The 12,429-nt window shown below is 41.7% G+C and overlaps 1 protein-coding gene across 6 annotated transcripts in view; it reads left to right on the top strand.

Annotated features, from left to right (window-relative positions):
* Positions 1–12,429, top strand: part of KCTD19 (potassium channel tetramerization domain containing 19) — a 37,894-nt gene that overhangs the window by 5,972 nt on the left and 19,493 nt on the right. The gene's annotated exons all lie outside the window — the stretch shown is intronic.

Raw genomic sequence — 12,429 nt, 5'->3', positions numbered from 1 at the left:
TCCTTTCATATCTTCTTCACTGAGTTGACCCTCTTAATAGGCAGGTATGACTGAGATAAGGTAATAAACAATACACTGGAATCGCATGTTCTTAATAAAGGATTTCATCCAGACTCTGCCTTATCTAAATCAGCAGCCCCCTAAACACTATCTCATAGAGTACCCTACATTAAGCTTTTCGTTTCTGTTGTTGAACTTCAAAAGGAGAAAACTTTAGAAATTGCAGGGTTTACTCAACGTACCATGTCAGATTTAAAATCTAAAAGAATCATTACGAATGTTATCGTACATTGTGCTTGTTAGGCACAATTTACTCAGGGACAAGCTGAAAGTCCTCCAAACTGAAAAATCCTGTGTCCTTACCTCTCTGTTTTCTGAGAAACTCCTTATTTTCTTATAATAAGAGCTCCAAACAAAATCCTTCCTGCGGCCAATCTTAAGTCGTTTGTTCTGTAGTTTTCGAACAGTGATTTTTAATTTTTAACCTGGAAGAGGTAAATATTATGACAGGGAGAGGTCTTTGCCATACTCCATATTAATCCCACTGTCTGAGCAAAACGTGTTTTTACTTCATCTCGACAAGCTCTAACCCAACAAACCTCTGTGAAGCTCAGTGGGCCACCAACTGTGCTCCCCAACACTACTTAGAAAAAGTTTTAGGTAGACCCTGTGTATCTGGTCATGTAGGAATGAGAACATTTCATACTGCACATTTTTCTGGACACTCCTTACTAAGCATTTTGGTGGTGTTCTCTTATATATTTGGAAATCAAGAACCCTTAACATACTCCAGTGGTAAGTTGTTTTATTATTTTCTTTTTTTTTTTTTAAACTACTCACCTGAGTTTAAATTTTTTCCACTTCCCCAGGAATGGAATACTAGAATTGCTTACAAGTGGTTTCAAAACCACTTAAGCAGCCTGCCACGTCAGAATTGCTGATGACTCAATGCCAAAGGCATCATTTTATAGGAGAAGGAGGGAAACAACTTATAAATTGCAGAAAATCAAAGAGATCAAAGCAATTTGTTGTTGTTGTTGTTGTTTTTAGAATCTTAGCTAAAGTCCTAGATGTTCTTTTTTTAAAAAATCATCACAATTGACTTTTTTTCTTTTTTGTGGAAAATAACAAATACTAAAAAACAAGTTTCAAAGCATATCACAACAATTAGTTGTAGAACAAATTTCAGCATTTGGTAGGGCTACAATTCCACAATTTTAGGATTTTACTTCTAACTGCTCTAAGATACTGGAGACTAAAAGAAATATCAATATAATGATTCAGCACACATACTCATTTGTTAAACCCTACCTTCTCTGTATAACTCCACCATCACCTTTGATCTTTCTCATACTCTTTAGGAGTATTTGGGCTATGCCCATTCTAACTTTTTCTTGTTGGAAGTGGTTGTCGATAATATGGGATAGAGGGATGGAACTAGGTGATATTCTGGAGAGGTTGGTCCCTCTGCATCTCAGAACTTATCTGGATCAGGGACCCATCTGGAGGTTGCAGGTTTCTGGAAAGTTACCCTAGTCCATGGAACCTTTGTAGAATCCTATATAACATCAAAGCAGTTTTTTTTAAGAACCATTTTAAAGTGCACAGGCCTATTATATAAATAGCTTATTATACCGTTTAACCCCTTCACTGTCCTCAGTTCCCAAATTGGAAAAAATAAAGAAAAATCTGTGAAGCAACTTCTAAATGTGAGGTAATGATTTAGAAGACTATGAGTTGGTCCAGTTCCAAAGTTCCAAGTCATGTGAACAGTGGAAGGATTTGAAGAATCATATGGATCTGCCTGCCTGAAACAGACCGTGGAACAAGTGCTTATGCTTTGGAAATGGTACTTTGAAAAAATAAACATTTGGGCTGGCCCAACTAAAGTGGTGTTTACTCACTGAAGCAGAGTGTAAATACAGCTGGGGAACCAACAGTTGCCTGAAGCAAATCAGCAGCCTCACACTTTTCCATCACTTTCCCCACTGTGGTTCTTGCCTAAGTGTGCAAACTTTTTGCTTGGTGAAAATGAAGTTTGCCAATTCTTAGTCTAAGGATCCTTCTTAGGCAGCCCAATTTAACTCATTCAGCCAGCATTTACTGAGTGCATTCTGGGTACCAGGCATTATTTGTATGGGCTTTATGGAAAATATGGGATGATCCAAAAGAGATATAATGTGAACCACATGCAATTGTAAATTTTTCTAGTGGTCACATTTTAAAAAGTAAAACACTGGGGCGGGTAATGGTGGTCCAATGGCAGAGTTCTCGCCTGCCATGCCAGAGACCCGGGTTCAATTCTTGGTGCCTTCCCATAAAAAAAAAAAAAAGAAAGAAACAGATGACATTAATTTTAATAATTTATTTGACCTGATATATTAAAAATATTATCACTTTGACATGTAATCAATATTTTTAAATTGTGATATTTTATATTCTTTTTTTGTATGTGTCTTCAAATCTGGGGTGTGCTTTACATTTTCAGCACATCTCAGTTTGGACTAGCCACGCATGGCTAGTGGTTACTCTATTGGATGGCACAGATCTAAACTGTTGCAGCTCCTCATTGTAGTGTCCTTGAGATTCAATTCTGAACAGTGGAGATGGGACTTTGCCTTCCCCTAACTGAAGTTTCCATGCACTCAACAGATGGCCCATCTTACTCGGAATTATCTGTGATGTGGTAGGTTCTGTTGAAAATTGATTGTATTTATTTCCTGCGGCTGCCACACAAAGTACCACAAACTGGATGACTTAAAATAACAGAGTTTGTAGAAGCTAGAAGCCCAAAATCATGGTGTCTGCAGGACCATGTTCTCTTCTAAGGAAGACTCCTTCCTTGCCTCTTCCCAGCTTCTGGTGGTAGCCAGCAGTCTTTGGCATTCCATGGCTTATAACTGCATCACTCTGGTCTGTGTCTCTGTTTTCACATATTCTTCTCTCTGTGTGTCTCTGTCACTTCTTTTCTTATGAGGACACCAGTCATATTAGATTAAGGACCCATCCAAGTCCAGTATGACCTCATTTTAACTTGACCAGTTACACCCACAACAACCCTATTTCCAAAGCAGATCAAATTCTCGAGGTACTGGAGTTAGGACTTCAACAGAACTTTTGGGGGGACACAATTCAACCCATAACAGTGATGAGCCAACAAGCTGAATGAGATGGGAAGCTTCTGGAGGTCAGACTTCTGGACTCGCACTGTTGCTCTGCTCTCCACCCTTCCCATCCCTCCACCTCCCCCTTCTTGACTCCACTCACTCACCCCATCGCCCAGCCTACAGCTGTGGCCTCCAAAGGGTACCCTTGATACCTTTTATTTTCTTGATTCTGATTGTAATACTTATTGTGCCAATTTGAAAGTGTTGTGTGCCTCAGAAAAGCCATGTGCTTTAATCCTGATTCAATATCGCAGGGTGGAAAACCTTTTGATTATCTCCATGGAGATGTAGCGTGCTCCCAGTTGTGGATGTGACCTCTTAATGAGATTTCTCTCCACGCAGATGTGGCTAGTCCAATTGCGGGTGTGGTCTTTTGGTAAGATGGATATGTGACTCCTCCCATTCAGGGTGGGTTTTGATTAGTTTACTGGAGTCCTTTAAAAGAGGAACTCATTTTGGAGAAAACTCAGAGCCGGTGTAGATGCTTGTGGAACAATTGCTTCAGAACTGACAGAGATGCTAGGAGTCCCAAGAGAGAAAGCAGATGCCTCAATACAGGCAGAGAACCCAACAGACATCGCCATGTGTCTTCCCATGAGATGCTGTGCAGGTTTGAAGTTATTATGTACCCCAGAAAACCCATGTCCTTTAATCCTCATTCAATATTGCTGGGTAGTATCTTTTATATTGTTTCCATAGATGTGTGACCCACCCAGTTGTGGGTGGTAACTTTTGATGAGATGGTTTCCATGGAGATGTGTCTCCACCCATTTAAGGTGGGGTCGCTTACTGGAGCCCTTTAAGAGGCCCACAGAGCCAGAGACCTTTGGAGATGAAGAAGGAAAACACCCCTGGGGGAGCTTCATGAAACAAGAAGCCAGGAGAGAAAGCTAGCAGACATTCCCATGTGCCTTTCCAGCTGGGAAAGAAAGCCCAAACACCATCAGCCCCTTTCCTTGGAATTAAGGTATCTATCTCTGGGTGCCTTAATCTGGACATTTTCAACGCCTTAGAACTGTAAACTTGCAACTTAATAAATTCCCCTTTTAAAAGCCATTCTGTTTCTGGTATATTGCATTCCTGCAGCTATTGCAAACCAAAACAGATACTGAGCAAGCCAGAACCTGGAGAGAGCCCAGGGAAGCCTAGCAATGAAAGCCAGCCCTGGAGAAGCAAAGTGAGGAACCCCCCACAGGAACAGAGGCTGAAAGCAATGGAGCCCAGGAGCAAGGGACCAACCATGTGCCTTCCCAGCTGACAGAGGTGTCCTGAATTGGATCAGCCATTCTTGAGTGAAGGAACCCTCTTGTTGGTGTCTTAATTTGGACATTTTCTCGGCCTTAGAACTGTAAACTTGTAACTTATTAGATTCCTTTTATAAAAGTCGTTCCATTTCTGGTGTACTGCTTTCTGGCAGCATTAGCAAACTAATACACTTATTGCTCCTCATCATCTCCTCCACTAGGGGTTGGCTTTAAATTTTCAGATTCTAAATTCACTGGGTTTGTGGGGGGGGATCCTCAAACACTTGAAAAAAATCATATAACAAATATTTAAGCACCTATTCCATGCCAAATACTGGAGATATATTAGTGAACCTTATAATGTTAGGTAGAAATAAGTGCTGTGAAGGATGAATAGAGAAGAATAAGGAAACAGCAAGTGACTGAGACTAGGGAAGCTGCTCTTTTAGACAGAGTGACCAGGGAGGGCTTACTAACAAGGCAACGTTTGAGCAGAAAACTGAATGAAGGTGTGATGAGTCATTGCAGATATCTGGAGGGAAAGCATCCAGGCATAAGGAAGAGTAAATGCAAATGTCCTGAGGTTGGACTGGCACACCAGAGGGAGGCATGGAGGCCATTGTAGAGTAGAATGAGGGAGAGGAGATTCAAAGATCGGAGAAGAGGTCAGAGGTAGCCAGGGGCCAGATCTTTCAGAGCCTTATAGGCCACAGTGGGGACATAATATTTATGTGAAATGTCATGGATAGCTTTTGCAGATGTTTAAAGAAAGAAGGGGGTGGGCCACGGTGGCTCAGCAGACAGAGTTCTCACCTGTCATGCCAGAAACCCGGGTTCGATTCCTGGTGTCTGCCCATGCAAAAAAAAAAAAAAGGAAAGAAGGAAACTGATGAAATTTAAGTTTTAGAAAGATCATTGGATCATGATTGGGCAGTGGTTTCATAGCTATGACACCAAAAGCACAAACAACAATAACAACAAAAAGATAAATGGGACATCATCAAAACTTAAAATTTTGTGCTTCAAAATACACCATCAAGAACTTGAAACAAGGTCGATGAAGTTCAGGGTTTCTCTCTCATCTGGAAAGGCACATGGCAAACGCAGTCAGGGCTTCTCTCTCAGCTGGAAGGGCACATGGCAAATATGGCATCATCTGCTAGCTTTGTCTCCTGGCTTCCTGTTTCATGAAGCTCCCCGGGAGACGTCTTCCTTCTTCATCTCCAAAGGTCGCTGACTGGTGGACTCTCTGCTTTGTAGTGTTGCTCTCTCTGAATCTCTCTGAATCTCCAAAATGTTTCCTCTTTTATAGGACTTCAGAAACTAATCAAGACCCACTCAAATGGGTGGAGACATGTCATCCCCTAATCCAGTTTAACAACCATTCTTAACTAAATCACATCAACCAGGGAGATGATCTCATTACAGTTTCAAACATACAGTATTAGGGATTATTCTACCTTTAAGAAATGAGATTTATATTAAAACATGGCTTTTCTTAGGGGGCATACTTCCTTTCAAACCAGCACACCTTCTAATCCCTCCTATGCAAAAATGAAAGGATTTGGGCCCACTGCACCTAAGGACCATAGCTTTCTTGCATTTATTGAACTGCATGATTACAACAAGGGGAAGAAAACATATGGAGCATTTGGAGATGAGTAGTTTGAATGGTAAGTAAGACATGAATAATTAATGGGATTAAGAGAGAGGAGTATCTATATTTATTTTAAGGGGCCCCTGACAGCTCACAGGGACTTAAAAAATCCTCGACATTTTCAGGATGCACTGCTTCTGTGCAAAGTGACACCAGCTTTCCGTGTATTAGTTCAACTTCAAAAGTTCTGAAATAACTGACAACATGTCACATCTGACTTCTAAGGTGAAAAATACAAGTGTGGAACCTTTGTCTGGCACTTTACACATTGTTGTTGAGGCTTTGCAGAAAAATACATCAGAAAATTGAAAAAATATATATCACAGCGGCAGGGCCACCTCGGTGAAGCAGCTGTTGTGCAAACAGCCAGGTGTGACTTTGGGCAAATCCCGTCGTCGCTAATCTTGAGTTCCTGTTTAGCACCGCCCCTCAGAGTCTGGTCAATCACAACGTGTGTGGCTGAAAAGTAATCCTCTAGGATAGTCGGTCCTAATCCCCAGCACCTGCCAATTGACCTTACATGGCAAGAGGGGCTTTGAAGATGTGATTAAGTGAAGGATTCTGAGATGGGGGCATTATGCTGGTTTATCTCTATGGTTCCTAAATGTAACCATGAATGCCTTTATAAGAGGATGGCTGAGGGAGATTTGACCCAGAGGAGGAGACAGCAAAGAGACCCCAGAGGCAAAGATTAGAGTGAAGTGTCCAAAAGCCAAGAGAGGCCAGCAGCCACCAGCAGCTGGAAGAGACAAGGAGCTGCCCTGCCAACACCTCGATTCATTCAGACTTCCGACCTCCAGAACTGTAAGAAAATACGTGTCATTTGTTTCTGTCACTAAATTTGTGATAACATGTTACATCATCAATAGGAAACTAGTACACACACAGATGCTGGCTGTCCGGGGCGGGGGGAGGAGGGTCATATATATGACTTTTCAAAAAGCAACAACTTCAACTCTTTGCAAGACCTGTTAGCACTTGGGTAGCTTCCCTGCTGAGCATTTTGCCTCTTTAACAGAAGAACTGGGGACAAACTGCATACCCTTGGTGTCTGCACGCCTTCGTACATTCCTGCGTGGATGGGAGCCCGTCATTTGCTGAGGGATGGGATAGATTTGGGTAAGTCTGTCATTTGCAACTGCAGCTGATTGGAAAACAAATCAAGTATGTTCTATCATCACTCTGACCCATCTGAAGCCAGTCTGGAGATCAGATGATGGTAAGAAAAAAAAAAAACAGCCTAAGAACCAGGTACAACTTCTATATTAATACAGGGGCCTCTGCTGGCTTCTGTTTGGAAGTCTCCCCTTGTTCTCCCCTCTGGAAAGCCTAGCAGTGTCTGAGAATCTGGCCAATCTGGCTAGCTGTCTTGGAAACCAGAGCAGGAGTTCTCCTAAGTGTCCAGGTATGACAGCTTCTCCCGTGGAGACTCCAGGGTCCTTCTCTGTCCTGCAACATGGTTTTTTAGGGAAGAGTCATGAGACACTTGCCACAGTCAAGAACTTCCTTCTGCAGCTGGAGGGACCCAGGGCTGCCCATGGAAGCCCACCTTCCCAGGACTCACTATCCATATGCCTGCATCCTCTTTAGAAGGCGCCGCCCTTGAGTGCCAAGTCAGGGCCCTAACATCTACCCAGCACCCAGGGCATGGTGCCCTCTCAGCTGGAGAAAAGGCAAAGAGCCTCTAAAGAGCTGGGAAATTTAGCAGCCGACCTTGGCCCAAAGACTTAGATCATGGGCTTGTTCTAAGCGGCCATGTCTCAGCCTCCAGGATCCACACTTGGCCTCTCCTATGGCCTGGGTCTGGGCTGACCCAATGTCTGACCCGAAGCCCTGACTTCTGCTTCAACGTCCTCTTGGCTCTCTGACTCCTGACTCACAAGTCCAATTTCTCTGCCAACCCGTCTCAAGGCCCCAGCAGTCCTGGGAGAGGACAGCACTTCCCTGCGGCCCGACCAGTCATGGTGGTCTTCCCTGGGAAGCAGCCAGCTCACTAACCTTCCCTTCTAGAAGTCCCCTTTTTGGTAGACTTGCCAGATTTAGAAGAAAAAAAAAAATCAATACTGGGGGCATGTTTATACTAAAAAATTATCTATTGTTTATCTGAAACTCTAATTTAATTGGGTGTTCTGAATTTTTTTTCTGGTAATCCTACCTTTTGGCATTAAATCCCTGGTTCTCAATTCACTCAGATAGTAGATTATCTGGAAGTCGTTGGGTTATGGAAACACCATAATGTGTGGGTATATTTAACTCCGTCGGTGAACAGATGGAACACATGATATATTATCAGTCCATGTGTAAGTGTTTAGAGTTGTTTGCTTTAATTGAATACCCTAGGTGTATAACAATATAAAACCACAAATAATGATAACCACGCCCATGAGAGGAAGCACTGAGCTTCAACAGCCAGGAGGAGCAGCTCCTGGCTCTGAATTCCCCTATTCAGAACCTGGCACTGTCTTTCATTCATTTCACCACCTGCATGTGAGCAATGGAGAAATACAAGTGCCCAAAGTAAAACAAAATGACAGAGGGAAACTTAAATGGAAGAAAATCATTTTCATTAAACATTACTTTAAAAAAAAAAAAAAAGAACTTGAAACGACAACCTACAGAATGGGGGAAAATATTTGCAAATCATGTATCTGATAAGTGACTTGTATCCAGAATATATATTGAGCTCTTATAACCAAACAACAACAAAAGGCAAATAACTCAATTAAAAATGGGCCAAAGATATGAATAGACATTTCTTCAAAGAAGATATATAGATGGTTAATAAGCACATGAAAAGATGTACAGTATCAATAGCCATCAGACAAATACAAATCAAAATGACAATGAGATACTACTTCACATCCACTTAGGATGGCTGTAATTGAAAAGACAATAACAAGTGTTGATGAGGATGTGAAGAAATTGGAAGCTTCACACATTACTGGTGGGAATGTGACATGTTGCAGACACTTTGGAAAACAATGTGGCAGTTCATCAAAGAATTAAACATGGAATTACTATATGACCCAGCAATTTCACTCTCAGATATATCCCAAGAGAAATGAAAACAATGTCCACGCAGACATTTCAGGGAGAATGTTTATAGCAGCTTTGTTCATAATAACCTTGAAGTGGAAAAAACAAAATATCCATCAACTGATGAAGAGATAAATAAAACATAGTATATCCACACAATGGAATATTATTTGCCAATAAAAAGGAAGGAAGTACTGTTAACAAACTGCAACATGGATGAACTTTGAAAACATTATGACAAGTGAAAGAAGCCCAACACAAAAGAAAACATATTTGGGCTCCATTTATATTAAATATTTTTTTAAAGTGAATATCTAGAAATAAAGCATAAATTAATGTTGCCAAGGGGTTGGGAGTGGGTGGGGAACAGAAATAGGTAGTGACTGCTAATGGGTACTGTGTTCCTTTGTTGGGTATTGAAAATGTTCTAAAACTGATGGTGGTGTCTGTGAATGTACCAAAACCACTGATCCATATACTGTAAATGGCTAAATTTTATGATCTGTGAAATATATCAATAAGGCTGTGAAAAAAGGTCACCCATGTCACTGTTGAATGGCGTGCCCTAGATTACATGAGAAGGCTGAATCCACCACTGCTGGCTTGAGACGAGGCCGGGGGTCAATAAGTTACAGCCCCATGGACCAAATCCAGCCCACCTTTTCTTTACAGCCCTCAAGCTAAGAATGATTTTTCACATTTTGTAGATGGTTGAAAAAAAACATTTTAAAGAATAATATTTTGTGATACTAAAATTATAAGATATTCAAATCAGTGTCCATGAATAGTTTTATTGGAACACAGCCACGTGCAGTCATTTATATCTTGTCAGTGGCTGCCCTGGAGCTACAAGGCAGAGTTGAGACCATTTGGCTCCAAAGTCTGTATTTACTCTCTGGCTTGTTACAGAAAAAGTTTGCTGACTCTTGGCCCTCTGGGGGCACCGGGGAGGAAGGAGGGAGACCTGTTAGAGTCTATTCTGCAACATGCAGATCAAAGTGGCAGTTTAGGTGGTAGCAGAATTTGAAGTGTTCTAGTCCTGGATGTGTCTTGATGCTAGGACAGGATTTGCTGATGACTTGGATGTGGTGTGAGAGAATGAATGACTCCTATGTTTTTAGCCTGAGCAACCAGGAGAATGGTACAAATGTGGAGGTTAGAAGAGGTGGGGGTGATCAGGAGTTAGGATTTGAACATGGTAAGTGTGAAAGGCAATGGAAAGTAAGTCTATTAGACATCCAAGTGGAGATGGTGAGGAGGCACCTGGATGTACAGGTCTGAAGTTCAGGGAAGCAGTCAGCTCTAGAGATATAAATTTGAGAGTCATCAAACCTGGTATGAAAATCCAGGGGCCTGGAAAATTTGGAATGTTATATATTGTTCATAGGGGAATGCGGAGTAATCATTATCGCAGTACTTTCTAGAACTTCCTGTGCATTTTGGGAAGGCCTCTTACCTAAATGTAAACTGCTTCAAGCCTTTCCCACGCCTCAGCCTGACTGGGAGTCTCAGCTGCTACTACAGAGTGTGAAATTTCCCTTTAGGGTCACTCACAAGGGTTCAAGGTTTTCAACGATCAATTCCCTTTGACCTGTGCCTTGAAGTCCACTGAGGACATAGTATCTTTTTTTTTTTTTAACATAATAACATACAAACACGAACATTCTTACCATATGATCATTCCATCCTTGGTATATAATCAATAACTCACAATATCATCACATAGTTGTATATTCATCACCATGATCATTTCTTAGAACAATTGCATCAGTTAAGAAAAAGAAATAAAAAGAAAAAAGAAAAAAACTCATAATACCATACCCCTTACCCCTCCCTCTCACTGACTGCCAGTTATTTCCATTTACCCAATATATTTTAGCCTTTGTTTCCCCTACTTTTTTCTGTACCCCTTACCACTCCCTTTCATCGATCACTAGCATTTCAATTATTAAATTTATTTTAATATTTGTTCCCCCTATTATTTACTTATTTTTAATCCATATGTTCTCCTCATCAGGAGGACATAGTATCTTGACAGTGCAATGCTACTTGTGTTTCCTTTTTCACTGCCTTCTGGGGACTTGTAAGTTTGGAAGTTTTAATTATCCCATTTGTGAGCATTCCTCTACCAACAGGCAACCCAAATACGCCTGTGTTCCTTGTGCTCGAAAGAGTTTTTATGTTGATCACACAAATGATGCTTGTAAGAAAATAGATCAGTGGCAGTCTCTCATTTCCTATTAGTTACGATCTGAGGACAGATTACTACTGTGATGTTGGAAAAAAGGAGATTACATGCACGGCAGATAATTATCCCGACAATGTACCTTATCTGTGGGCACAGGTAAGTGGACAGCCCAGGTATAAACCCCTTGACCTGATGTCAGGGATCCTCGCAATTTAGCCAATCTGCTTTTCCTGGTTCATCTTCCAACCTACGTGTGTGCACACGCACACACACCCACACACAATGCACATATGCACACTGACATTCACCACATGCTTTTTCTCCACACCTTTCACTTGCTGTTTCCTCTTCCTAGAATACACCCCCCATAAGATTTAGCCCAAATGTGGTCCATGGGATGCCCAGCCTGACATCTTCAGGCAGATCTTTCTGCTCTCATGCCAGAGTTAACTGCTCTATAATCTCATTGCTAACTCTCTTGGTATGATACATTCACATGACTTTCTCCCTCACTGGGCAGTGTTCTTTTCATGTTGGCATCCCCAGCATGTCTCACAATGCCCCATCTGTAAACAGGTGTTTAACAGATGTGTTCTGAGAGAATGTTGAGTGACGTACCCTAGATTACCTATGAAGGCTGAATCCACCTGTGCAGAGTGAGGGGTCTGGGGCAGGGGGCTGGAGGGTGGGCTTGAAGTGTGCATCTTGTTTTCTTCTTTGGCTGATAACAGCTGATCTACACATCCTTTAGTTCCACGAGCCCTGCTTCCCTTGGTTTTCCAAGTGGTGATTGCCTTCCTTGTCTTTCCAAGGCAGCTGGGTACTTACAAGTTCCCCAGGCTCCTCTGCCATCACATTCCTAGCAACAGCCCACTTCCAGAGTACAGGGCATCTCTGAGAACTGCTGCTGCTTTAGAAAACTCCCACTAAGTCCCAAAGCTCTGCAAGCAGAGTACATTTATCAGCCATCTTTTGGCAATTACACCTACACACATACTACACACATGCCCCCACACCTTCAGTCTTAAATTACTTTTGATTGATGTATTTTTTTCACTACTATCTAGGCCAAAAGCACATTAATTGTCCCTGTGCTATCATTTAGCCTTCTGAATTTAGGTCTGTAGTTCCTTAAGG

Source organism: Tamandua tetradactyla, chromosome 16, assembly GCF_023851605.1.
Source record: "Tamandua tetradactyla isolate mTamTet1 chromosome 16, mTamTet1.pri, whole genome shotgun sequence".
Lineage (NCBI taxonomy): Eukaryota > Metazoa > Chordata > Mammalia > Pilosa > Myrmecophagidae > Tamandua > Tamandua tetradactyla.
Note: the sequence above shows the minus strand (reverse complement) of the source record. Positions and strands in the feature narration are given on the sequence as shown.